The 26,862-nt window shown below is 51.0% G+C and overlaps 1 protein-coding gene across 20 annotated transcripts in view; it reads right to left on the reverse strand.

Annotated features, from left to right (window-relative positions):
- Plekha6 (pleckstrin homology domain containing A6) overlaps positions 1-26,862 on the reverse strand; it is a 141,113-nt gene that overhangs the window by 65,098 nt on the left and 49,153 nt on the right. Inside the window, exon 1 of one of the 20 annotated variants that reach the window (XM_028876577.2) lies at positions 12,447-12,844. The exons of the other annotated variants lie outside the window; for them this stretch is intronic. The gene's annotated coding sequence lies outside the window, so the exon portion shown is untranslated. Of the gene's footprint in view, positions 1-12,446; positions 12,845-26,862 lie in introns of those variants that run through there. 20 annotated transcript variants of the gene reach the window in all.

Raw genomic sequence — 26,862 nt, forward strand, 5'->3', positions numbered from 1 at the left:
AGCACAGAGATTCTCCACACCTTAGATTAAATTCTGCCCTTCTGCTTAGCTGAGAGTTTGGGGTTTGCACACTCCCTTCCCTCGCCGGGGTGCAGCACAGCTCAGGGCATCAGGAACTTGCAGGGTAGAGGTCCCTCCCCACTCCACACGCTTGGCTTTGAGCAGCCCCACCTTCCCCAAAGGGCACTGCAAACCTTCCAAGCTGCCAGGAAGGGTGAAACCACAGTTCCACCCACTGCCTGGCCCCCTGCATTCCAGCCCTGCGCCCAGAGTTTGACCTCCTCTGTGGCTGACTGCAGATATGTTCTATTTTTCAGAAATAGTCCAGCTCACTCGTGAACCCCTCCAGACCATCTTCTAGTCCATTCTCTCTCTCTCTCTCTCTCTCTCTCTCTCTCTCTCTCTCTCTATCTATCTCTATCTCTATCTCTATCTCTATCTCTCTCTCTCTCTCTCTCTCTCTCTCTCTTCTCTCTCTCTCTCTCTCTCTCTCTCCTCATCTCTCTCTCTCTCTCCAGAAGAATTAGGCAGATGAGAAGGAAGAGTTCCTTTCTGCAGCGTCCTTCTACACAGCCCTTAAGGCACAGACCCTAGTGGACCCGCCTCCTCCTGCCTGCTTAGTCTGCACACGTGATGGACCAGATGAGGGTCTCCGGGCCTGGAAGAGGAGCACTGGGCAAAGGAAGGAAGCCCTGCACCCCAGAAGCTTCTCCAGTGTTATTCCAGGAGAGTGGGATCAGTGAGCACAAGGCTATTGCCACCCACAGAGCAGTCTACAGATTCCTTCCTCCCAGCCAAATGAGAAAGTAAAAGTATTCAAGAGACTGGTTAGAGATGGAGACAATTCACGTGGACAGTGTCATGGGATTGTCTCCTGCTTACCATACCCATCCTAAGCCTCATGCTGCGACTGGACTGGTCTGGGATGCACCGCAGGACCCGTGAGCACACCCTTCTGGAAAAAGCATGACTTGTCTAAAGATGAACTGGTTTTCCCGCACCAAACATTCTCAGAACGAAGACTGAACCCCTGCGGTTAGTTTCTTTCTCTCCTTCCACCCCAAACTTCCACTCCGGCTAAGCTCAGAGGTCAGCCTGGGAAGGGCTCACGAGGGCAGAGCTTCTTTCTCCCTCAGCTGAGAGAGAAAAATCTGCTTCCCTCGTGAGCCAGAGCGATGCTGGGAGCCAGTTGCCCCATGGTACTAAGGACAAGTTCATCCCTCTCTGGCCTCCATTTCTCCGGCAGTATAAAGGTCCTAAGCTCACTGACCTACTACACCATACTTCCGACAACACCAGCCACACAGATGATGACCATCACCAGCTCAGGCTCCCAGGGGCTATAGGTCCACCCAAAAGGAAGAAACAGAAATTCAGCCTCTCTACATGGCTCACTGTGGTTTGGGTATTGTTGAAATTCAAAATGACCTGTGATCCTTTGCAGGTTCGAACTATCAGCCTTCCAAGGTCTATGAGTTCAGAGAAGAGAGAAGAGAGAATATCTTGGCCAGGGCCCTTCTGATGGCCTCCTCCACCTCATAGCCCCCTCCTGACTTGTCCAAACCTCCACGCCTTTCTTACGGCCCACAGTCGGCTGTGGGTGGGAAAGGGAAATCTAGCAGTGTGTTCTCTGCTGCTTCTGGTACAGTCAAATAAAGGCGCTTTGTCTTCTTTGCTGTTCCTTCAGATAAAGGGCTACAGCCAGTGAGAAATGGTTCCAAATCCCCAGGCCCAAGTCCTCACCTTCAGAGGTAGGATGATTTGAATACATTATGTACATGTATGTAGATGTCCAAAAAATTCTCATGCAAGATTACTTAGGGACATGAAAACTCTCCAAGCCAAATCCATGTAGGAGTAGAGACCAATCCACCTTGTAGGACTTGTCCCATCACAGCATCCACAGTCACCATGGTAATAGCCATGCTCCTGAAACCTGGCACCATTAACTTGGTGACACAGGGTAGGCACTTGATCTCACCTGGCCTAAGTTCCTCCCTGGGAGCGAAGACCACAGTTGAGAGAGAAAGAGACCACTCCACTTCCAAATGATTCTACTGGTAACACGTCCACAAAAGGGAAACTCTCCCATCTTCTCCTCCTGTAGACTGCCCACAGGGATAAAATTCTTCCTTGCACTAAGGGACAGGAGAGAACCAGCACCCACAGAGCAACAACAGCTAGCCCAAGATGACAGCCCAAGACAACCTAAGATGACAGCCTGAGACAGCCCCAAGATAGCCTAAGATGACAGCCCAAAACAGTCCCAACACAGCCTAACACAACCCAAGATGACAGCCCAAGACAGCCCCAACACAGCCCGACACAGCCCCAACACAGCCCCAACACAGCCCCAACACAGCCCGAGACAGCCCCAACACAGCCTGAGACAGCCCCAACACAGCCCGAGACAGCCCCAACACAGCCCCAACACAGCCCAAGACAGCCCCAACACAGCCCGAGACAGCCCCAACACAGCTCGAGACAGCCCCAACACAGCCGAGCAGCCCCAACACAGCCCGAGACAGCCCCAACACAGCCCGAGACAGCCCCAACACAGCTCGAGACAGCCCCAACACAGCCTGAGACAGCCCCAACACAGCCCGAGACAGCCCAAGATGACAGCCCAAGACAGCCCAAGGCAGCCTAAGACAACCAGCCTCTTGATTCATTTGTCCCAGGTCCATCATTTCTGACAGTGAGATCTAAGAAACACTCCAGGCTTTTATAACTAAACCTTCAAGATGTAAGCTGCTTTTGAGTAGTTTTACTAACTTGGGCCCAGAAGTCACAACTAGTACAGGGGTACAGAGTGGAAAGCGCCCAGCGTCTCCCCTAGACTTGGCACCAAAGGCTGACCTGAGGACAGAATAGAAGCAATTGGGGAGGGAACGGCAAAGGAGGAGGAAGATGGCAACAGTCAGAAAATAAGTGGGCTGACTTGTGAAGTACAGAAAAGCGTCAGGGAAGCGCCAGAGAGAGCTGGCCACAGGAGACATCGGTGTGGCTATAAAGGTAAGCTGAAGTCCCTACGGAAAGTGACAGATAGGTCACTGATACTCAAAAGACTCTCGGCTGGCTGCCAGTAAGTGGACACAACTTGGCGATGCAGTCCCAGAGGGCAGCATTATTGGGGAGAAAACGAGTCTAGCATCCTGAGTCCTCTGATGTCTCTGAGTCTCACAATTCTCCCAGGTCACAGGGTCCAATCTGCCCATCTAGTCTTCTTTAGGGAGGTCTATTTTTCTGCTACCAGCTCCGTGATCCAAAAGCCCCTATGAGGAGATCTCTACCGCTCTTTTCTGTTCTGCAATTGGCTGGAACAGACATTCTTTGTTCCTATAGCAACTAACTTACCATCTTTCCTACTGAGTATCTTCCTAGTGAGAGACACAGTCCAGCCCATACCCTCTCCAGATCAGCTAGGCCTTACACTGCTTGAAGTTCCCTTAAAGCAGGCTCCTTTGCACAGAGAAATACCATGAACACAGGGACCTAAGTATTCAGAGTTCAACGCTTGCCTGATCTAGAGTAATCCGGAGATAGGACTGGCCATCTGACAGCCCTGAGAAGGTAGGTGAGGAAGGTTACCCGTGCTATTGCCCCTGTACCACTGCCCAAACAACAGAGCAGTGTCCATCTTTCCAGTGAAGTGTTAAAAGCATGCTGTGCCATCGCCAGATTGAATTAGCACCTCCTCTGACTGTTTTTCTTCACATCACTAATGAAGACCAGTGAGACCCTCTAATTGAATTCCCTCCATTTCGATCCCTCTCATGCTTCTCTGGGAATAGTGATGCTTGCAAACGTCTCTACAGATGGCCCTACTCCATGCAAGACTTCTCCAGACAGGGCACATTAGTAGTTCTGCACAGAGCCGTTTCCGCTGCCGATGGCTCTTCTCTCGTTACCCGTGATCACGCTTGTTCCTGGCTCTCACAGTCCCCACAGAGCCTGCTGGGTTCTTCTCCTAAGCCACAAACTGAGCTCAACTTTGGCTCCTCTTCTGAGTTTTTTAACTACCAGGATCCCAGAAGTCAACGTACAAACCAACAAACGATGCCTATCAGAAACTGCCTTCCCAATGGGGGAAGGATGCCAAGCCAGGGATGCCCATCTCACCCTCAGCAATCTCCTACTCATACCCAGAGAGATACTATTCACACCACAGAGGAAGATGCCCAGCTCCCTGACAGATAGACCTGGATTGGAAACACAGCTCAGATCCTTACCAACCAAACGTCATTATGCAGAGTCCTAATTCCCTCTAAGCCCCTGCTTCCTCATCTGTGAAATGGGGAGATTAGTTCCGACCCAGAAGATTACCCAAGGCAGTATACAGTCACAATGCCTTCACGGCATTCCAAAATCCACAAACACCTGAGACAAGGCTTTTTCCTAATACAGCTGGCAGTGAACGCCAACCAGACTTGAACCTATTTGGCAACAAACCATGACCTGACCTGGCCCGAGTCTCCTTACAGCCTCTATCCCACTTCTGTGACTCTTGAGATCAGTATTGCCACAGACACATTAAACGACGGTGGAGGACAGGCATGGGGTCACACGCCTTTAGTCCTAGCACTTGGGAGGCAGAGGCAGGCAGATCTCTGAGTTCGAAGCTAACCTGGTCTACAGTGAGTTCCAGGATAGTTAGGACTACACAGAGAAACCCTGTCTCAAAAAACAAACAAACATACAAACAAGCAAAACTGGGAAGCTAATCCAGATTGCTGAGGTTTTATATAGTATAGAATATGTACTGTACCTATCACCCTAAAATCCACAGGCCCTGAAGAGGTCACATAATGAAGCGGGAAGCTATGTAAACCTCTTCTCTAAGCCCTTCCCCCCAGACAGAGACTTCAGGGCAATCATCGGAGTTATTTAAGCTAAAGATGCTGACAGCCATCTGCCTTATCACCAACCTGGAGAGGGTCTCTGGGTTCCTGGGACCTGGGGCTGGCTCTCTGGAATTCAAGTTGGCATGGGGCTGGGGAGAAGAATCAAAGCCCAGCCCTTTACAAAAGCCTGCTGCTTGTCTACCCTGAGCAGAGCTGGCAGAGGCAATGTGATGCTGGTTATTTGGTCGAACCTCAGGTAGAGACATGCCTGAAGATTCCAGACATGCCTCCCAGCTCCGCACCTCATTGGGCATCCAGTGCTCTCTCCACCTTCCCACGGCCTCATCTGAACTGTTTGTACCCTATGGGCATCCCCGGGGGATAAATGGCCCAAATATGGCAAACACTGAGAAAAGGGGGATCTGAGCTTGTGGGAACTTGGACCAATAGGAGGAAGGGATTCTGAGCATTAGGAGGTGCTGAAGATGGGGTGTTCCCCAGGTGAGTGGGGACCAAACACGCCAACATCCAGTGGAACAGGTTTGGCACGTTTCTCCTGATGCCATCTCATGGCCCCAGGAGATTTTTATATGGGAAGCCTGCCCTAGTCAATAGCAGCACGGAGTGTTGGGCAATTCCTCTACTCAAATCTCTTGGCTCTAGTCACACATTTTAGGGACTTCCTCATGACTAGTATGTGATCAGCTTTCTTAGAGACCCAGTCACCCCAATGGGCTTCCCAGATCTGACCCTGGATCTGCCCAATACCTAGCTCCATCCTGCTACCCCAAGCCACCCTCCCAAGAGACATAATCATTGGACAGATGACCTGAATTTTAACTCTGGCAGCATACACTCCTTGTAGAACAGTGAAGTCTTCCTGAAGTCCCTGAGGAGGACCCACTGTCTATCACATGGAGAACTACGTTAACAGTGGGGTGGTGGCAATCAAATTCAGTTCCCTTACTATGCAGAAGAAGCATCCAAAGCCAGAAGGGCTGAGCTGCTTGACATCATGTATGAGTTAGAGACTACGCTAGCTGCGGAGCCTCAGACACCAAGGCAAAGCTTAGAGAGCTAAGGCAGGCCCTTGCTGACCTTGGCATTCAGAAGAAGCCATGCTGAATGGCTCACACATCTGTCATCCTAGCTTGAGCGTCTTTGAAGAAACTCTCATCTCCAAGAATATGGCTAGACTCTGACTCTGTCTCCTAGACCTATTCAAAGTCGGGGGAAATCTTTATCAGCCAAGCTTGGTGTTGTATGCCTGTACCCCAGCCATTATAGTGGAAAGTTAGAGGATCACAAGTTCAAGGCCTCCCTAAGCTACATATCAAGTTCAAGGTCAGTCTGAGTAGCATCATAAGAGCCTATCTCAAACTCAACACTCGTCTGGGCGTCTGGAGAGATGGCTAAGAGCACATACTGCTCTTGCAGGAAAACTGAATTCAGTTCCCAGCTTCCATGCCATGTGGCTCATAACTATCTGTAACACCCTCTTCTGGGCTCTATAAGTACCTGCACTCACGTACACACATCCACACACAGAAACACTCACATACATACTTCACATTTTTTCTTTTCTTTTAAGTATCTGGGAGTAGATGGATCACCATGGTGGAGCACTCTCCTAGCAGGAGGAAGGCCCTGGGCTCAACCCCAGCAAGGGGCTGGGGATCCAAATTAAAAGTGATTTTTTAATTTGTTTTGTTATTTTGAGTCAGGCTCTCACATGCATCTCTGCCTGGCTTGAACTCACTGTGTAAACCAGGCTGGCCTCCAGCTCCCAGAGCGCCACTTGCCTCTGTCTTCCAAGTGCAGAGACTAAAGGCGTGCGCCACCACACTCGGCTGGCATGAAAGGCTTTTTGAAGAAAGCCACCAATAGAAGTGGCCAGAGATGAGTTAAGCAAAGTGCCCGTTGCCATCACTGGCCCTCCTCCTGAGACAGGCCCTGGCAGGCTCTGCTGTGTACTCAAGTGGCTGAGATCTTTCATGTGCAATTCTTGGATCCCTTCCCATGTCGTGCCCCCCACGTCAGCTACCTGGAGTGGAGCCCACAGTATCTGCCAGACGCTCCATGTTTAGGCTTTCCCATATCACCATTCCAGAGAACCTGTGGAGCAGGGACTCTCTGGCCCTGGGTACCTCAGGCAGCTCGCCATACTTGTCTGTACCCCAGAAGAACTTGTCTACCACGTACCCCCCCCAACTTCATAACCTGCCTAATTTAGGAACTTCAACTGTTTTTTAGGACTAGAAGAGCCTGGCCTTGTGCTTCTGAAGAAGGGCCCAAGGATGCACCCCAAAAAAGAGCACCTGGTTCAATTTCCAGGGTGGTTCCAACTTAATCTCCCCCAACATTTCTGCTCCTACAAGTCCACACACATGTTCGGAGCAACCACAAGCCTGAGGTTCCGGTAGCTGGGGATCTGCCTGGGGAATCCCACAGATTTGTTGGAATTCCAGGCCTAAATCCTTAGAAGGTGAGCAATTCAGATACTCTAGTGCCTGCGGGAGCCTCGAGTTTGGAAGAGTTTGAGTCTATAGTCAAGAGCTCAAGAAAAGCTGAGGGTTCAGGGCTGGGAACTGAGCTTTGTAAATGTCCTTTCCCCGGACTACTAAAGAGATGTTTCTACATGATTGACACTAGGCACCAAGACCCCAGGTGCAGACTTATGCTGCTCCCAAAATACAATCCACAAATCCCCTCGGTGATTCCCCAGGATAGATGATGTCATCGTTTCCAAAAGTCGGCTGTGTGAACTGGAGCTGCAAGGCCCTGTCCAGAGCTTGGAAAGGAAAGTCTCCATCTGTGTCATTCAGACGTGGAAGAGCTGACATTGGCCAGTGGCCTTGTTCTGGAGAGGAGACCTCCTTCAGCTTGGGAATGGGGGAGCCAAAACTCCGTTTGAGCTCATCAGGCTTGAGGGCCACAGGGAAAGGGCTGGACTAGGATCAGAGGCTCAGCCTGCAGGAGGCTGCCCGACAGGAGCCTTATCAGAGGGTCTGCTCAGAGAAAATCCTGGAGGCAAAATTTTTGGATTTCATGGGCCAGTAAAACTTGAAAAATTGAAATTTGAGGAACCAACACAAGGTTGCCAACTTTCTGTTTTTGCCAAATAAGGAAATTGTAAAGAGCTACATTATTTCAATAATAAAAAAAATGTAATGGGAATATTTAAACATCTCCATCACTAGAGAAGTCCTTCACAGAACATTTGCTTCTAAGGTAAGTCCATTCGTATTAACTGTCAAAGATCAAAACTTGAAATCTTGGGTCTCAAAGGACAGATGACCTCTCCATGTGTGTTTTTAGCTTGAGCCTAAAAATTAAGAAAAAGACCCCAAACTTTGGAGATTTAGACTCCTCTGTGCTGGATATGGGGGGGGGGGTCTACCACAAGCATGCCAGCTTGGCCTTTAGGAGGATACCATGCCAAAGACAGCACCAGAAAGGGTTTGGTTATTTTATGAATTAATGTTCACTGAGCCTCCATCTCCATCCGGGATCCCCATGTTTCTGTGAACCCTTGGATTTTATCGTCCTCTTGACTGTTAAAATAAGTCGAAGACTGACAATTTGGCCCAGGTGAAGAATTAAAGACAGTACAGTAGGTTGTGGGCGTGGCAGAGAGCATCAGCTCAGCAAAACACCCAGGCAGAGGCTCAGGGGAGAGGCTTCTCCACCTATTAAAGCAGCTTCTCCATGGGGGGGGGGGGGGTGCATACAGTATCAAGCTGTGTTGGGGGATATTCCATCACACTGTGAACCCCAAGTCTGCATTTGCATTGATTAAATAAAATTAACCTTGGTTCAGGAGGCTGTGTTAGCAACTAGTTAACAAAAGTAATCAGAGCATCAGAGGGCATCTGGAAGAGATAGAGGGACACACCAGAAGATTTGGAGAGGCAAGGCAGAGCGGAAGGGCACTCTCTTTGGGAGATACCAGCAAGGAGAGAAGGCTAGCGAGTTGCTACTTCAACCAGCCTTTGAATTTCAAGTTTTATTTATAATAGAATATTTAGAATATGTATAAACAGAACGATAGAGATTCAGGAAAAGCTACCTTCAGTGGCAGCGGCAGAGCTGGTGTCTTTGGGAACAGAGTTGCTGCTGGGCTGCAGCTGGGTCGGCCAAGCCACTGCCAGAGAAGCCCGTAACTGCGGAGCCGCAGTCGCTGGCTGAAATAGCAGTAGAACTGAGGTGCAGCCACTGTGCTGAAGATAAAAACCACAAAGCTGAGAGCTGAGAGTGACCAGGGGACGTGCACCAGCACTAGCACAATGGTTAGGAGCCGGATCTCGAGTCTGCTCCTTCCCACTGGCTTATAGGGCGGCAGCAGCATCTTCCAGCGTCTTCCGGATCTGCACTGGGGAACGGGTGCTCCCTGCATTAGACAGAGATCCTTTCCATCTCTACCCACCCTGTACCGAATGCAGTACAGGAGAGGGAGGGCTGAGAACGCATGCCCACACTGGCTAGGACAGCAGTGTGGATACACAGTGCTACATCGCCCCACACTGGCTAGGACAGCAGTGTGGACACACAGTGCTGACAGCCCGCACTGGCTAGGACAGCAGTGTGGACACAGTGCTGTGGGTCTGAACTGGAAGACTGATAACAACCAACGATTGTTACTGCTACCCGTGGGCCAGGACATCACAGCAGTGTCTACATAGCAAGTCAACACTGGAGATTCTAATAGAAGAAGCTGGGGTGCCAACTTTCTGTTTTTGCCAAATAAGGAAATTGTAAAGCCCAGCTACCATCTATTCTCACCATCCACCCATGAAAAGACAGAAAGCTGTAACCTCGGCGGAATATTTTAACACATCTCCCATCACTAGGAGAAGTCCTTCACACAGAACACATTTTGCTCTCTTAAAAAGGAAAGAAAGTACAGTCTCCCCACTTTCCATATTAACTGTCAAAGATCAAAACTTGAAATCTTGGGTCTCAAAGGACAGATGACCTCTCCATGTGTGTTTTTAGCTTGAGCCTAAAAATTAAGAAAAAGACCCCAAACTTTGGAGATTTAGACCTCCCTCTGTGCTGGATATGGGGGGGGGGGTCCTACCACAAGCATGCCAGCTTGGCCTTTAGGAGGATACCATGCCAAAGACAGCACCAGAAAGGGTTTGGTTATTTTATGAATTAATGTTCACTGAGCCTCCATCTCCATCCGGGATCCCCATGTTTCTGTGAACCCTTGGATTTTATCGTCCTCTTGACTGTTAAAATAAGTCGAAGACAGAAAGACAATCTGGCCCAGGTGAAGAATTAAAGACAGTACAGTAGGTTGTGGGCGTGGCAGAGAGCATCAGCTCAGCAAAACGACCCAGGCAGAGGCCTCAGGGGGAGAGGCTTCTCCATCCTATTAAAGCAGCTTCTCCATGTGGGGGGGGGGGGGGCATACAGTATCAAGCTGTGTTGGGGGATATTCCATCACACTGTGAACCCCAAGTCTGCATTTGCATTGATTAAATAAAATTAACCTTGGTTCAGGAGGCTGTGTTAGCAACTAGTTAACAAAAGTAATCAGAGCATCAGAGGGCATCTGGAAGAGATAGAGGGACACACCAGAAGATTTGGAGAGGCAAGGCAGAGCAGAAGGGCACTCTCTTTGGGAGATACCAGCAAGGAGAGAAGGCTAGCGAGTTGCTACTCAACCCAGCCTTTGAATTTCAAGTTTTATTTATAATAGAATATTTAGAATATGTATAAACAGAACGATAGAGATTCAGGAAAAGCTACCTTCAGTGGCAGCGGCAGAGCTGGTGTCTTTGGGAACAAAGTTGCTGCTGGGCTGCAGGCTGGGTCGGCCAAGCCACTGCCAGAGAAGCCCGTAACTGTGGAGCCGCAATCGCTGGCTGAAATAGCAGTAGACTGAGGTGCAGCCACTGTGCTGAAGATAAAAACCACAAAGCTGAGAGCTGAGAGTGACCAGGGGACGTGCACCAGCACTAGCACAATGGTTAGGAGCCGGATCTCAAGTCTGCTCCTTCCCACTGCTTATAGGGCGGGCAGCATCTTCCAGCGTCTTCCGGATCTGCACTGGGGAACGGGTGCTCCCTGCATTAGACAGAGATCCTTTCCATCTCTACCCACCCTGTACCGAATGCAGTACCAGGAGAGGGAGGGCTGAGAACGCATGCCCACACTGGCTAGGACAGCAGTGTGGATACACAGTGCTATCGCCCCACACCGGCTAGGACAGCAGTGTGGACACACAGTGCTGATGGCCCGCACTGGCTAGGACAGCAGTGTGGACACAGTGCTGTGGGTCTGAACTGGAAGACTGATACAACCAACGGTTGTTACTGCTACCCATGGGCCAGGACCATCCACAGCAGCGTCTACATAGCAGTCAACACTGGAGATTCTATTAGAAGAAGCTGGTGACACAAATAAGGGACATTTCCTTTACATTCCCATAGCTTTGAAACCAACCACAGCATACAGACTGCTAACTACACTGTTAATGAAGAGCAGTGTGTTTGCCCCAGTCTATTCCCACCCAGTTCAATGGCACTGAGTTCATGTGTTCAAAATGCCAGACCCACACTGCCTATCACACATCTATTTCCTCAAAGGCAGCAGGCAACCCTGGTTTGCAGTTCCAGATTACATCTCCACAGGGAGCAGAGATCCCTGGGCGGTTGCAACTTTAGAACATCAGAGTTGGGGGTTCCTCTGCACCCTGTCCTAGTCCTTCCCAACCATTCCAGGTCTGTCTCTGGCTTTCCCAAGGCCTGTCTCATCACCCCAAATCTGCTTTGCAGAACCCACCTCCCTGCTCTTGCTGAGCCGCATTCATTCTGTCCCACCCACCACGCCAGCCAGAGCCCTGCTAAGTCCTTCCTCACAGCCTGTGCTGCCCACAAGGTCAGTCGCTGCTCAAATGGGCCTTGGCAGCGGACCAAAGCTGCCTGCCCGTCAGCGACTGTACCAGGTGGTTCTCCGCGCTCTGCCCCCTTGCAGCTGAGACCACACAAACCCAGAGCGGCATCCAGCCCGCCTCACCCTCTGCCACCGATCACCTTCCCATCCAAATATCTGCCTCCAGGCCCAATGCCAGCCCCACCCACCTAAGGCACTGGCCTCCCTCCTGCCCTGCACCGAGAAGAAAGTGCTGCCGGCACTTGTCCGTCATGGCTCTGACGCCTCCAGCTGCTTCAAACTAACTGTACGTGGAGAGCGTGCCAGAAGCCACCCGGGTGGGTTAGCTGCACCAGAGGGGAACCAAGTGCCAGCCGCCCCGAAGCTCACCCGGGAACATGAGTTCACTGGATACTCCGGTACCGACCCACCTCTGTGAAGTCCCTCTGTGATCCCTACCCCAAGCACAGAAATATTCCTATTTCATTCCAGAAATTAGACATCTCCATGGGAGACTCCAAGGATGAGGGGTATAGGAGTGTATTTGTTAGGAGGGAAAGAGGGGACATCTGAAAGGCGAAGGGGTGAAAGGGGGGACTTGTGTCCTTGCTATGGATGGACACCCCCTGACTGTGACATAATCCTGTCTCTGGTGTTCCCGGAAAGGTTTGGGTAGTCCCCAGTCCTTCCTAGCTAAGACCCCAAGACCCCTAATTTTACCTTCCATGCTGAGACTCAGAACCCGGCTGAGAGACGTGGAGCGCTGACTGAGGAGGAGAGAAGTGCCCTGGCCATGCTGGCCGCTGTCACAGCTGCCTTGGCTTCAGCTCCCACGAGAAAGAGAAAGCGCCCTGAAAGGAAGAATCTCCCCAGCCTCCATGCAAGACTCCGGCATCAGCTCACTCGCTCGCTCGCTTTCCCTCTCCTCCAGGGCTAACTGAAGAAACACTGGCTGAAAACCTGAGAGAAAGTCTCTCGAGAAAGTGGTGTGTGGAATCTGAAGCTGCAGGTTGGCCTGGCCCTACATACACGCCTCTGCTCCTTGGCCTGCCGCCTACCGCCGCCTTCCGGTGCTTCGGGCTTGCTCCAGAGAACCAGACAAACCCCTAGCTGCAGCAGCAGCAGCTCCCCGAAAGCAAGCTGAGCAAGGAGAGAGAGAGAGAGAGAGAGAGAGAGAGAGAGAGAGAGAGAGAGAGAGAGAGAGAGAGAGAGAGAGAGCCCTGCCAGGCACGGTCTGCCGCTCTCCCGGCTCCAATCCCCACCAGCAGCTCAAGTCCAGGTACCGAAGTGGCCACAGCTGTAACGGTGCTCGCCAAACGCCCAGCTTCAAAGCAGCGTTCTGGAGACTTTCTTATTTTGTATCAAGGAAGAATGTCTTTTTACGGATCTGGTTCTAGACGTGGGTCTGACAGCACCCTCCTAGGGCCATCCCTTTCCTTAGGTTTGCACACAAAACACAAGCAAGCAAAAGACTGTAGCCGTCAGGGGTCAGGGTGACAGATGTGGAAGCCAGAAATGAAGTGGCCCGGCACAGCTGGGGACGACCTGCTGGCATTCCTGGATGGCAGAACGGAACGAGAAGCCTTTAAAGCCAGATACTCTCCTCGCTGATCTGGGGGAGTGGCCCCTTGACTTCTCTGATTCCGGCGAATCTCTTCATCTATAAAGTGATGTTAATGATGCTACCTCACAGTAACAGTTTCGGTAAGAGCGTGCTTCGGGCAGGAGGTGCACACTAGACACTCAGTAGCTAGCTACCCAGGGTCCCTCCCCATCACAGCTCCGCACTTGGCGTTACTGGTTTTCTTCTGACTCAAGAAGAGCCTCTTGAGTTGCCTCTGTTTACTGCTTCTTCAGGGCTGGTTTCATGTTTCTCCATCGGCTTTCTGACGGTCGGCCTGGTGACCTCCTGAGTCCCCCTGGCACAGTGGTGGCCATGCAATGCTTCATCTCGGCCGGGGGAAATCTTTGATCTGCAGGCCAAGGTCACAAGCTCACATTGCAGATCTCCCTGCAGCTGTCTCTCATATCTCCATCTTCAGGCTCCACGCTTGGTCTCCACGAGTCCAACTTCCTATTGCGCACTGGGGCAGCTTAGACTCAACATTGACTTTTAAAGTCAGATGAAGCTTGACCACCCTCTGACAATATTATAGCATTGATACGGCATGGTCTTCAAGAAATGGTGAGTGAATGCGGAAGAATTTAGCATTCTACTATTTGAAATAAACGGCGGCGGCGGCGGCGGCGGCGGCAGCGGCGGGGGGCAGGGGGGTAGGGGGTGGCGGTGACTGGAGATGCCACTAAATAAATTACCTACCAATGAGCTTCATCCCTGGTATTGGATTAAAAATGGTTTATGACTATCAATGTGATTGCACTTGCCTAGAGCGGAAGTCAACAATACATTAGGAAAGGGGTAGAGGGCAGACGTTTTCGCTCTGGGGCATGGTCTCCCTTACCCGTAATCAGCTCTCCCAGTGTGCAAGAGCAGCCAGAGGGACAGAGGGACAGCCAGAGGGTCATCGTGGATGTGTCAACCAGACTCTCCTTGTGCTCACTTAGGTTTGAGTTTCATATAGCTTTTATGTATACAAAACAATGCTCAAGGGCTGGAGACATGGCTCAGTGGTGAAGACCACTGTCTGCTCTTGTGAAGGACCCGGGTTCAGTTCCCAGCCAGCACCCACAGAGCTGCTGGGAAAAATAATATTCTATTTTGGTGTTTTTCCCAGGTATTTAAAAGATAAACAGCATTCTTAGCCTGCAGCGGATACAAGATCAGGTAGTAGGCTGCATTTGGCCCACAATCATACTTGGCTCACCTGCTCCCCAACTTAGTGCATCTTAGGAAGGGCCCAGTAGGCACAGGTGATGGCGACCACCTCTAAGAAGGGAGCTGGGACAGATCTGAGCTAGGCAGGGGGAAGGTGTGTATGGGCTAATTTTTTTTTTTTTTTTTTTTTTTTTTTGAGACAAGGTCTACATAGTATTAGGTACCTAGAACTTGTTATGCAGACCAAGCTCATCTCAGATTCACAGAAATCCACCTGCCTCTACCTCCCAAAGCATGAAGATTAAAGGCGTGTGCCATGAAATACTTTTCTGAGCCCTCTGAGCTCTGGAACCAGTCATCAGTGGGGTCTCCTCTGTTTTCCCTCCAGGTCAACAACATCTTTGTAGCCAAACGCCCTCCCAACTGCCAGCTCAACCTTGACTTAGTCCCTGTCTAGTCTTTCACCCCAACTGTGATCAAGCACAAGGCCCTGAACTCTCGGCGCTGGTTATACCATTCCACACTCATTCAGCCATTCTCATACAGCCTACATGGACTTGGTTGTTTTTGTGTTTGTTTGTTTGTGGTGTTTTTGTTTGTTTGTTTTTTCTCGTTGGCCTGGAACTCACCTATTAAGCTAGGCTGGTTGGTCAGACAGGAAGCCCCAAAGGGCTCCCCCTATCTGCACTTCCCATAGCTGGGATTACACGTGTGTATGGCCACGAGCAGCTTCCCTCCGCAAGCTTTCCTCCTGTGTGAAGATCATTGACAAAAGAGAGACTTTGAAAAGGTTGGGGGATGTAGCTCAGTAAGCAGAGTGCTTGCTTAGCACACACAAAGCCCTGGGTTCAGTCCCTGGTACTGCACAAACTGGGTGTGATGGCACACACTGGTAAGGCCAGCACACACACACACACACACACACACACACACACACACACACACACACACTGGTAAGGCCAGCACACACACAAGATAGTAGCAAGTAGATCAGAAACGAGAGGTCATCTCAGCTATGTAGTGAGTTCGAAGCCAGCCTAGGCTGTCTGAGATTCGGGGGAAGGACCTGAAGCATCTGAAGGAATGGAACTCTTTGGCAGTTCCTCGTGCTCCCTCTGGGCTCCTAGATGTGCACGTAGTAGGAATGCAAAGTTGCTCAGACTCCATCTCCCATCCTGCTGGAGACAGGGACACAGGGCAAAGACCCGCTTAGAAGGGGCCAGTGAGACGGCTCAGTGGGAAAAGTCAGCCCCAAAGCTCAGTGATCTGAGTTTGATCCCTGGAATCTACATGGTGGACGAAGAGAACTAGCTCCCAAACATTATCCTCTGACCCCCACACATGCACCATGGGGCATGTGCATGCATGCACACACATACACAAAATAAATACATACGTCTAATGAAAAGATCCATGTAGGATAAAAACTTGTTCTGAGACACATGGCCAGACAGGACCACACAAAAGCCAACACCTTTGAAAAGGATTATCACACAACAACAACAACAAAATCAAACAAACATTTATGGAGAAGAAAGATTCAGAATTGAAAAGATAGGTGTCAGAGTTGAAACTGGATCCAATAAATTAGGGCTATGCTTTAGATGGGGATGCCACAAGAAATTTCCTCTAATTCTACCCTCTGGTGCTTTGCAAGTAAGAACTCCCACTCCTCAGAAATGGGGGGATTTGAGTGACCCCAGAATCACAAGGCAGAAAAAGCAGAGGGAGGATAGTTCGCCCGCCCCAGGTGTGGGGTACAGGAGAGCGAGCTCCCTGCTTTGGGAAGGCATGGCCACAGGGCTTTTTTTTTTCTTCTACACATTACTTCTAGTTCAGGAACTAAGCAGCGAGATTTCTGAATACGTAACCAAAAGATAACGAAAACAGCCAAGTAGAATAAGAGTTTTCAAGTGTTCTTTCTAAAACATTCAAAGGATTCTTAAGACAGAAACATTGTGTCTCGGAAACTGAGAACATCTTTGCTCAGAAGTGTGTGTTGAGGACCATTTTGATGGCTGGTGAGGAAAAGCATTTGCAGCCAAGTCTGCTGGGCTGAGTACTCTCCCCAGACCCCATGGTGCAAGGAAAGAACTGACTCTTAAAAGTTATTTTCTGCCTTCCACACATGTGAGTGTGTGTGACACACACACACACACACACACACACACACACACACACACACTCACACACACACACACACCATTTAAAAAATATCGATAAAATGTTTTAAGTGTTTGTCCTAGGGTTGGGAAATGGCTCAGAGGGTAAAGCACTTGCTGCATGAGCGTGGGGATCTGAGTTCAGATGACCTGCACCCACATAAAAAAAAACCTGGGCATTGGAGCCTCAGTGCTGGTGTGGTGGGAACAGTGAGGTCTCGGGGCTTTGCTGGCCAGCCAGCATACCCCAAATAACAAGTCCCAACTTGACCGAAAAGTCCTGTCTCAACGATGATGGTAATGTAGAGAAGTGAGTGAAGAATCAATACTCAGGACAATGACCTCTGCCCCCACATGCACTCACACAAGTGATCACACCTGTATACACACCTGCACATAGACATTCAACACACACACACACACACACACACACACACACACACACACACACACACACGTTTAACTGAATAAAGCTGAATATTATTCCTTTTACTGTTGTCTGTGATCTTCTGGAAGCCGTGGTCATTACAGGGCGGGGGCGGGGGTGGGGAAAACCATGTGGGTGTCTAATTAAGGAATCAACAGCAAATGCAGAAACCCATTCAAGCTGCCTGCAGACAGCCACCCTGGAGCCTCTCACAGAGGGCTCTCTCCCCACAGCTTCCTGGAAAGGCCCTGTTGTTTGTCTGCCTGCAGAGAAGTCTCCTGAGCTGCCCCTTCCTATCTGCTGGCACTGGCTTCACACTCCCACAGGGAGCGATTCCTGCAGATCACATATTAATCAGGCTCCTAGAAATGTGGCTCGGGTAGCCCTACTGGGTGGGTAAGTGAAGGGGCCCAGAGGGACAGCCTTCTGAGAAGATGTTCCCTTGCCTGGTCTCTCCAGATTAGAGGTTCTAGAGCCCTGTCTGGCCACTCAGGTATGTTGGGGTGAGGATGCAGGAAGTGGGGTATCCTCAAGGACACAAGATGGTAGCTATCCCCTCTTACTGAGACCTATTGGAGGAGCAGCACTTGGCTCATCTTGTCCACCCCCATCCCTTGTTTTTTTAAGACAGGGTTTCTCTGTGTAGCTTTGGAGCCTGTCCTGGATCTTGCTCTGTAGACCAGGCTGGCCTCGAACTCACAGAGATCCGCCTGCCTCTGCCTCCTGAGTGCTGGGATTAAAGGGTGCGCCACCACCGCCTGACCCTATCTCTCTCTTTAAATGGAATGTTCCACTTGCTCTGGGAGCCTGGGAAGAGGAGGGTCCCCATAAAGAGAAGCTTCTTTTTTTAGAGACTGAGTCTCCCAAATTCCATCTAACTCTTGTCCACATCATAAGGAAGGGAAATAGGTCATGAGCAACAATGCAGGAGGTCACTGGAAAAACTAGACTCTACCGGATTACCACTGCCCCGAGCCTAAGCAGCCAACTGGAAGGAACAGATCCCTGCCACTGCCCTGCAGCAACACGGACCCCACGCATGGAGCGAGACACGTCCAACCTCATTAACCTTGTGCTCTGTGATCTCCCTGAGCCACATCTCACCTTCTTCCTTGAGTCTTATCTCTTCATGCAGAGGCTTTTACCCACCTAAGCCTGCCTTCCAGTGGGGCCAAGGAGGCAGAGATGCCCATGCTGATGTCTGGGGTGGGGATAGGGGCACCAAACGGACAGTACATAGGCCAGAGCTGGGGACAAGGGACAAGCAGCGCCTTAGGGGACAAATCCAGGGTTTCTAATTCTTTGGGGCTCCAGTTACCCCTAGCACACACCCTCCTCACCCTCACGCACCCCCAAGCTTTGCGAGCTCAGCTCAGAACCCGGCATGCACTCTAGTCCCTTCATATGTATTTCTCTCTTGCAGAAAGGAGAAGGTAGCGGGGCTGTGGTGTCTCACACTTTTAACACCGCTACAGGGTTCAGCCTGGGCTACACAGAGACACCCTGTCTTGAAAGACCAGAAGAAGAAGGAAGAGAAGGGAAGGGGAGGGAGGGAGGGAGGGAGGGAGGGAGGGAGGGAGGGAGGGGAGAGTGACTTCTATTTCTAATCACTGGGCCCTGTCCAACCACTTCTGATTATAGGACAAACTGGATTTTACAGGCAGCAGGTAGATAACATGAAGTATTTGAAATGGGCCACAGGAGAGAGCTGATTACCCCACCATTGTGCTTTACAGCTAAAGAAATTTCCTCCAGGAGGTTGGAGGTTAATTCCTAATATCATATGCAACTGTCTGGCTCAGAAATTCTCAAACGTTCCCCCTTTCCCCCCACCTGCCATGTCAATACTAATCTCCTTGGTTTGAAATCTCAGGCCCGCTTGGTCGCCATTCATCATGTGTTTATTTGGTAGGGTAGTTAGTTGGTTTTTATTTTTAGTATTTATTTATTTAGAGACAGGGTCTCACTCTATAGCACTGGCTGTCTTGGAACTCCCTATGTAGACCTAGGAACTCAGAGATCCGCCTTCCTCTGCCTCCCCAGTGAAGGGCACATGCCACCAAGTCTGGCCCGATTGGCTGTCACTTTGAGGGTAAGGCCGGTCTTAGGTTAGCAAGACTAAACTCCCCAGTGCTGGGTTAACAGGTGTATACCACCAATATCTACCTGCCTCTGCCACCAGAGTGCAGGGATAATGGGCGTGCATCACCACCCCCAGCTCCCTCTTCTTTCAAAGGCTCTGTGTGTGAGGGTTTAAGCAGCTGACTTGAAATCTTAATGTTTCCTCAAAGGGCCTCGATGTTTCTACACCACCGTCTGCAAAGATTCTGTTGGATGGCCCATTCCTCAGCCACTTAGAGAAAGCTGTTCTTTAAGGGCGGCAGATTCCAGCCACACTGATTATCTTGTAACCAGAAAAACTTCTCCAGAAACTAGCCCCTGACTCCATCCCAGATACAGACTGGCTTCATCTCTCCTAGGGGACAACGACAGTGGACACTGATTCTGGCTGAGCTCAGATGCCACTTCCTCCAGGCATTCTCTCTAGCCGACCAGAAGTCCCCACCATGCCGGAACGATAGCCACACCTCAGCCATTCATTCCACGGACTCCGACTCGTCCTGAGCCACCACAGTGAGGCGCCTCCATCCTAGACGGATGCAGACGAAATAAATGAAGGAAGCCATCCTTTCATCAAAAGCAGCAGTGACACCTAGAGGAGTAGACCCAGGTGCTCGGGGGAGAGAGAGCACAGCCTGGGGACAGGTGCACTCGGGAGGACAGTGAAAAGTCCTAAGAATGTTGCAGGATGGAGGTGATACTGATGGCCATAGACGTGAAGACTGCACACACTGCTGAAGACGCTCCACAGTCAGAACTGCCTCCATTCCGCACACAGCAGAGCTGCAAGGGAATCTGGGAGGCCACTGTGGGTCCCACGGTGTATACGACTCACACAAAGCAGCTTCTGCTCAGTGACGTCATCCCATGCATCAGTAGACCTATGCTGTCTGGGCACTCCCTCCCCACAGGAAGAATCTGCTCCCTCAGGACCAGCTAGAGCTCTGAGATAGTCCCCAAATTTCGAAAACCACGGACAGAGGAGAATGGTGGGGAGAGGCCCCGGTTGGCCTTCTTGACACAGGATGGAAAGGGTGGGTGGGTATTGGAGCATTCCTGAACCCACGAGAAACCCACACTGGACTAGGGAGAGAGCTGTGGAAACATGAGCTGTGGGACACTCAGAATACGGACACAGGAGATGCTCAACCTGTCCCCAGTGTCAGCACAGGATGTCTGGAGCGGGGTTTTCTCAGAGCGGACTGAGCCCCGGGTTTGAGCTGTCCCTCCTCCCTAGTCTAGGGATGACAGCTTAGCTAGCTTGTTCCAGAAAGATGGGGAAGTCGTCTGGAAAGCCACAGTGCCCTCTGCTTTCCATCTTCTTTAGTGTGCCAACACCGATCTGACCTTCCAGAATTTAAACCCATTCCCAGACACCGGGGAAGCTAAGACAGACATCAGCCTTACTAACTTTAACTCATTCCCCCATCAAGCTGTGATGGAATACACCTGTGATCCCACCACTTAGGCTGATGCGGGAGAATGGAGAGTTCTAAGCTAGCCTGAGCTACACAGTAAGACCCTGCCTCAGAAGACCAAGGTCTGGGACACGGCTCAGTGGTGGAATGTTTTTGCCCTGCATGTACGAGTGGCTAGGTTAAGTCTTCATCACCACACAACAGACAAACACTTAACCTTGGAAAAGTCAGCATGGGCTAAAACGTCGTCGCTACAAGGCAGAGGGACAGAGGAAGGCATGCTGTTTTTTCCCTTTGGCCTGACACACAGCTGTCCTCCGGGGGGGGGGGGGTTAATTGCTCTATTGATCTGGGGCTAAAGCACAGAGGTGCGGAATGGTGAGGGGAGAGAGAGAGAGAGAGAAGAAGAGAGAGAGAGAGAGAACATGATCTTGTGACTCCATCTCTCTCCTAAACAGTCCCATCCATCATCGACAGCGGAAACCAGCTGCCAGCAGAAGCCAAAGCACCAACCACAGACCTCAGTCAGAGACTCTTTCCAGCCTTGTCCAAAGTCACGGACATCTCTACACTTCTCTCCCTTAAATCTCCCTCTGTTTCCAATAAATAAATAAATAAATAAATAAATAAATAAATAAATAAATAAATAAATAAATAAATCTAAGCACAAAGCCTGTGGCGCCAAGGACAAGACAGAGTCACTCCAGAAGCTTCCCAAGCAGTGGCCAACCCAGACCTCAGCTCTCCTCGGGACAAGGAGGAAGGTGGCATCCACAGCAACAGCCAGGCCTCTCCTGAGAGTCTGCGCAGAAACCGCCCACCCAGGAGTGAAAGCCTGACCTGGCTGACACCTGGACCTCCTCTGCCAGGTGAGTCTGCTCTTCAGACACCTCCCATTCCCCAGGCTATCTCAGCCGGTAGGGCATGAGGCTCTTAATCTCGGGGTCATGGGTTCGCACCCCACGTTGGGTGTCAGATGTAGTGAGAATCTAATTAATCTTAATCAATAAAAATCCGGAGTCAGATATTAGGGTGAAAGCCGAAAGATCACAGAAGCAGAGCAGCGAGCCACCAGAGAGTTCTTACCTTTAATGAAATCTCAGGCTGAATGGGCAATCCTGTCTCAGACTGAATGGGCCTGAGATCCTGTCTCCACCCGCCTTATATTCCTGTCTCTAGTGCTGGGATTAAAGGCGTGCACCCCCACCAGGGTCTGTTTCTCTTTTAGACTGGTTTAATCTCTGTAGCCCAGGGTGGCCTTGAACTCCTGATCTTCCTGCTTCCTCCTCCCAAGTGCTGGGATTAAAGATGGGTGCCACCGCCGGGCGGTGGTGGCGCACGCTTTATCCAGCACTCGGAGGCAGAGCAGCGATCTTGTAATTCGAGCCAGCTGGCTACAAGTGATCCCAGAAAGGCGCAAAGCTGCACAGAGAAACTGTCTTGAAAAAAAAAAAAAAAAAAAAAAAAAAAAAAAAAAAAAAAAAAAAAAAAAGATGGTGCCACCACTGTCTTCTCCCATGTACACGCACGCACGAGGCCCAGGACTTGCAGGGCCACTCTGACAGTGAGCTCGACTCAAAGAAGAGGGGAGGCTCCCAGCAGATGGAAAACTAAGTCACCTCCCAGCCGCCCCTGGGAGACCAGACTCTCTCAGGCCACCCTCACTGTCTCCCCACCTTGACAAGATCTATGCCAAGTCCCCCCAGCATGAGGCCGAGTTCATCCCCACCCCCAACAGACCAAGCAGCATGTAGATGGGTCGGGAAGGAGGGGAGAGAGAGCAGAAGCAGCAACATGTCCCCTATCCCAGAGGGCAGCTCTGGGAACAGAAGGAGAAGCAGGCATCCATCCTGCTCACTTTATGGACCATTCATTCGCCTCCTCCCAGAGGACCGCAGCTGACACCTGCTCCGTGGGGTAAACCCAGAAATCATTGCATCTTACTCTGTGGCTGGCCTCACACATTTTTATTCCTAAACATGGAGAAACCGAAGTCAAGTGAAGGGACTTCCTTACTGACACCAACTATGAGATTTAAGTGGAAGGGTTCCTGTTTTGTCCCCTTACAAATCCACCATTCCCCACCCAGAGAGGAAGGGCGTGGTTCCTTTCTCTTCTGATTTTTTTTTTAATTCATTTATTTTATTTGCATTGGTGCTTTGCCTGCCTGTGTGTCTGTCTATGTGAGGGTGCCAGATCTTGGAGTCACAGACTGTATGAGCTGCCATGTGGGTGCTGGGAATTGAACCCGGGTCCTTTGGAAGAGCAGTCAGTGCCCTTAACCACTGAGCCATCTCTCCAGCCCCTCTTCTGATGTTTTGTCATGCTTGCGCAGGACTTTTCTGAGTGGCACTCAGTACAGTGGCACTCTGTACCTCACCTCCTACTCCCACGGTTCGGGGTGAACTTTGGGGGCTGCTTCTCATGGGAAGAGCCTCGCTCTGCCATACAACCCACCAGAATCACCCACCGGCTGGGCTGCCACGGAGCCAGAGGAGGCTCCTGCAGAAAAGGCGCTGGAGGACAGACTCTAAGACTGCTCTGTTTACAAGAAGCAACTAGAAATCCTTACTTGATAGCTTGGCCACGGGGACACCGACAGCCGCACTATTGAACCCCTGGGAGGCTCTGCACCACCCCCGCCCCTTCTGGAATCTCACGTCTCCCCACATGACCCTCAGTGCAAACTGACTCTCTGCTCCACACACACCAGTGAGGTCTACTGTGGTAAGGCCCATGGGGCCGCCCTGGGTGTGCGGTGTGGGAGGGTGTGGGAGGAGCAGAAGGGCCTATCAGTGTCTTCCAAAGCTTCAGAATGCAGCCTCTACCCCTGCATCCTACCTGGTCTTTTGAAAAACAAGTCCTCCACCATGCCTGGCCCGTGCCAGGCACCAAGCACCTGAAGATGGAACCTATTCCAGAGGATCCTGTGACTCCTTCTGTGTGCCAGAGAACTGGGGGGGGGGGGGGGGGGAGAGCCAGACTCCATCATTCCTGGCCCTTTAGATGAACAAAGCTGTTCTTGATAGCCAGAGGCTGCAGCTGCCCACAAGGACAGCCGGAGCAGTCAGATAAGCGATGCCGACAGGACAGGTCTTGAGATGACGCCAAAGGTCCTGAGCTCCCATGCCGACCCCACAGCAGATCCTGTGTGTGCTCAGGCCGGCTACGAAGCCACTCTGATCTTCAACTGACTGCACATGGCCACCACAGGCTGGAGCTGGGAGAGGGGAGGGAGCAAGGAGCCGGTTGTGCCTCCTGCCTACTTAACAGTCTTTAAAGGATGACATCCAGTCCCTGGGTGGGCATTCAAGCCCCCCCCCCGGCTGCCAGCATTCCACCTCCTTGCCAGGCCCCTGCAGATCCAAGGCTCCCAGGCCGCCTGGCACCTCTTGTCCATAGTGCCTGCCATTGTTTCCACCTGAGCTGCACAGCTGTCCTCAGAGCCAGCCTGAACCCTGCCACACTCCCGCACACCCTCCACACGGAAGGTGTGGGTGGAAGCTGAGTTCTCCCCCTCATCTGCAGGAGGCTCCTTAGAGCTCACCTATTTCCCTAATCCTCCGCTAGGCTGAAAACATCAGATGACAAGGACCTCAGCGACATCTTTCACTTGTCGTGTCTTGATACAAGGAGAATAAGGAAGGCTTGGAGTCTGTCCCTTGTGCTGGGGACAGTGTGGACATGTCAGTCAGGAGGCTGGAGCTGCCCTGAGGCTGAAGACTGAGAATAAACTAAAAACACAGGCACCCGGGCCCTGGCTCCTTATCAAGTGTATGTGGGCCTTGTCCTCATTACTTAGATCTTCGGCAAAAATCTTACATTGCTTTGACTTTATAGATTTAAAAATGTGATGTCATGGGGCTGAAGAGCTGGCTCAGCGGTTAAGAGCACTGGCTGCTCTTCCAGAGGACCAGGGTTCAATTCCCAGGACCCACATGGCAGCCACAATGATCGGTAACTCCAATTCCAGAAGATCTGACACCCTCACACCAATGCTCATAAAATAAAGTTAAATAAATTTAAAAAAAAAAAAATGTGATGCCAGAGAGGTTAGGAAAATTGCTCAAAGTCACACAGCAAGCAGCAGAGCTTGCATAGGACTTCATGTCCGTCTGATTATCCGCTACCCTTAGCCTTATTTAACTCGACTGCAAGCACCTGTGTGCGCCCAGGCTTCTTGCTTAAAACGAGGAAATGAAAATCTATTAACCTCAGGCTCCAGGGCCATTCGTCTTCTGGGAATTCTCTTCCCCTTCCTGTCCAGTGCCAGGCCGGCTCCACCCTACCTCGGGAGGCCAAGGGATGGCACACCAGAGTGCTGCCCCGGCCTTCATTAAGTCACGTGCCGTCAGTGTGTGGCGCAGGCTGGCGCTCAGCAAGTGATGTCACCGAGAACACTACTAAGAGCCATCAGGGATGGGAGAAGCGGACTGTGGCATCTTGGGGGCTCCTCCACCAGCCACAGCTGCGCTCCTCGAACATCCTCCTCTGTATCCCCCCGCCCCGGCAGGCATTTTCATCCCTCAGAACCCAACTGTAGTTGTTGCCCACCTAACACTTGTCTTTACACCTTCATTCCTTCCTTTCGGCCACTCCTGCTCCAACGCACAGGAACGACCCTCCAGCCTTAGGATTTTAACATGTGCCCATCCATCCTGTAGAGTGTCCTGAAGGATGCATATTCTTCCACCCTAAATATAAGCCGCCTCTTTCAGGAAGCCCTCCCTGATAGGCGGTGTCCAAATCTGACCTTGCCATGCTTTATTTCCTTGGAACTTAATCTCCTCACCATCATATGACACATCCATTTGAGAAACGCTGACCAGAAGCCAATGTCCATGTCCCAGGTATTTAGTGGGCAACTGCTATGTGCCAGCAATGCTAAGCACCAGACACTTGGCCCTTGGGAAACCTGTGCTCAAAGCAATGATCTTCAGACGCTTTCCTGGGAGAGGCTCGGCTCTGTGTCTAGACTGCACGTTCCCAAGGACTGTCCCTCTCTGCTCCCCAAGCACCTGACTTACACAGAACTTTTGCATTGCTAGTCTCGTTTTGACTGCACGGCACCCCTACAATGCAGGGCAGGCAGAAGGTGTCAGGCCCCTGGAAAGATGGGAATGCCAAGGCCCAGAAAGACAAATGGCCCACCCAAGTGCCTTCTGCTTACCAGCCAGGTCATCCATAAAGCTCAGGCCACATGGCTCCCACAGCCAATCTCCTGTGCCCCATGCCATGAAGATGAGGACCTTAGAGAGATGGATGGGACCATGTAGACCCACCTCTCACCTGCTGCCCTAGCCAGGTGAACAGAGGCAGAGACCACGCTGAGGTAAAGACTGTGCTGTAACAGGTCTTCACCATGATCATCCCTCCATTCCCTGCACAGAGGAGGTGAAGAATGGATTTGCCACATGCATGAAAAACTTGTGGAGCCGGGCGGTGGTGGCGCACGCCTTTAATCCCAGCACTCGGGAGGCAGAGGCAGGCGGATCTCTGTGAGTTCGAGGCCAGCCTGGGCTACCATGTGAGCTCCAGGAAAGGCGCAAAGCTATGCAGAGAAACCCTGTCTCGAAAAACCAAAAAAAAAAAAAGAAAAGAAAAAGAAAAAGAAAAACTTGTGGGAAGACAAATGGCGAAGGGTAGATGCTACCTGAGTACCTATTTGTTTGGGGTGTCGTCCCAAGGGCAACTTATTCTGTCTTGATGGTCTAGTAGGCGGTCATATGGCTACCTGCCTTCTATGAGGAGGGAGGAAATAGACAAAATGAAGTTAAAATCCTTCTTCCAGCCACAGTAAGGTGTGGGTGGCAATGGGCAGAGAGGCTTCAAGGCTGGCTCTGGCCGCAGCAGCCAAGTGTAAGGCATGCCCCCAAGACACATCTAGGCTCAAATCACGAGCGTAGTGACTGAGAACTAAGCGAAGCCTGGCACACACTCCAGCCCTGACCCCAAGGTTCTGTGGGGCCCCCCATCCCCTCCTCCTAACCTGTAATAGTGCAATATAATCCAGCTGTGCTTGGACCCCAGGAGTCTCCTTCAAGGCCACCCTCTAGAGGCCTGAGCCACTGTCTACCTGAGGCCCTGTCCCTCACAGGGCACGTCTCACTGGTGTGACGGTGAAGTTGGCCTAAGAAGAGTCAGGACTTGAAAGGCGTAGATGGAAGGATATTTTTAGTATTGCAAAGGCTGGAGTGGTAGATAGGATTAAGGAGGGTAGGCTAGTGTTTGC

Source organism: Peromyscus leucopus, chromosome 15, assembly GCF_004664715.2.
Source record: "Peromyscus leucopus breed LL Stock chromosome 15, UCI_PerLeu_2.1, whole genome shotgun sequence".
Lineage (NCBI taxonomy): Eukaryota > Metazoa > Chordata > Mammalia > Rodentia > Cricetidae > Peromyscus > Peromyscus leucopus.